This window comes from Anomaloglossus baeobatrachus, chromosome 10, assembly GCF_048569485.1.
Source record: "Anomaloglossus baeobatrachus isolate aAnoBae1 chromosome 10, aAnoBae1.hap1, whole genome shotgun sequence".
In the NCBI taxonomy this organism is placed as follows: domain Eukaryota; kingdom Metazoa; phylum Chordata; class Amphibia; order Anura; family Aromobatidae; genus Anomaloglossus; species Anomaloglossus baeobatrachus.
Genome location: NC_134362.1, coordinates 111,916,832 through 111,918,365, shown reverse-complemented (window position 1 = coordinate 111,918,365; position 1,534 = coordinate 111,916,832). Strand labels below are relative to the sequence as shown.

General features: G+C 47.3%; 1 pseudogene; it reads right to left on the bottom strand.

Moving 5' to 3' along the window:
* Positions 1–268: 268 nt before the first annotated feature.
* LOC142254373 (RNA-binding protein FXR1 pseudogene) lies at positions 269–1,534 on the bottom strand (annotated as a pseudogene).

Here is a 1,534-nt window from a genome sequence, read left to right as displayed (position 1 = left end):
GCAATAAGCTAGCAGAAGACCTGCCAAAACTAGACCCTGCACACTCTGTTTTTGCAGATCTATTATGGCGTCTTCTTTCTATGTATTGTCGGTCACCTCTCTGTTGGCACCTTTTCCTATCACAGTCTTTGGCAGTGGACACATCACTCCCTCCATCCTTTCTATTGGAGTTCATCTTAGAGGGTGTTGACCCTGCAGAGTCCGTGCTACAGCCCAAAGGCTAGGTGGGTCTTCTATGACCTTGGCTCCGCTCACTAAAGGACCCGCTTCATTTGCCATCCAAGGCAACATGTTCATCAGGTGGACCATACTTCTTCTCTGGGACCCGACCTGAAAGTGGCTGCCACCTCGCACCAACTTGACGAAGTTGTTCTGCAATTCTCTGTCTTTCCAGATTCAATTGCCTCAGGTCTTCTAGATATCCCAGGCGATATTCCAGGAGAACTTGCATATTCTCAACACAGCCCTTTGTTCCTACAATGATAAATGGAACCATTCTGACATCACAGGGTAGCCTGTCTTCATTATACACATCAACTCTCACCTTTGTGGCACCAGATTTATCAACCATCTCCTGCATAGCTCTTCCATTTCTTCTAATCAACTTCATGACAAGTTTTCTGGGTACGTGAATGAAGTGTTCCAAGAACTCCAACAAATTCCGAGCTGTTTTCACCGCTTCTACAGTCACTCCGTAAATTCGAAATGTTCCACTGTCTGCTTCCACTTCAACAGCTGTAACACCTGGAATCTTCCTTGCTCGCTGAATGTTACTTCTCATTGCTCGTATTGCAAGCCCAATTAACTGTTTCTTCACAGTCACCACTTCTTGAAAAACTGCGGTCAGCTGCTTCATACATTCCAAGCGTCTAGTGACTACTTCCTTCTGTACAGTGAGCAACCATTTTGTACGAAGACACTGTAGGTGCATGTCCCTCAGGATAGCCACCCGCTTCTTTGTAGCCTCACTTACAGACCACACCACCAACTGATTAGTCTCTGGAGCAAAGTACACTTTACAGGCTCCTATGGCCTTCTTGAATTTTTCATGCACAGTCTCACTGGCACAGGCTTCTCTCAAATCTTCAGGCACATCCACCATGCATTTAAAGACTGGACGGGTTCCTTTACCGTCAAGGCTGTCAGACCGATCTTTGGGTCTTTTACATCCATCTTTTTCCGCTCCCAAAGGCTCCACCTCTTGAGTTACACACTCCTTAGGTTCAGCCCCAGCTTCAGAGCCTTTGGGTTTCTTACTCTTAGCTGAGTCAATCTTCACATCTTCCATCTTGGTCTTACCAGCCAGGTCAGTCAAGCTCTCAGCTCCAGAGGAGACCTCTGGTCCAGACTGCACCTCCGCAGAGGCCCTTATCACTTCTGCAGCACCAGCTGTCTCTTGGGTCTTCACTGCATTACCTTCGACGTCCTCTTGAGTCTCTGTAGTGTCACCTTCAGCCTTTTCTTTTCCTGCCAGGGTGTCACACCTTTCAGCACTAGGTAGTTCACCAGTATGCTCACCATGATCGTTGTGCAT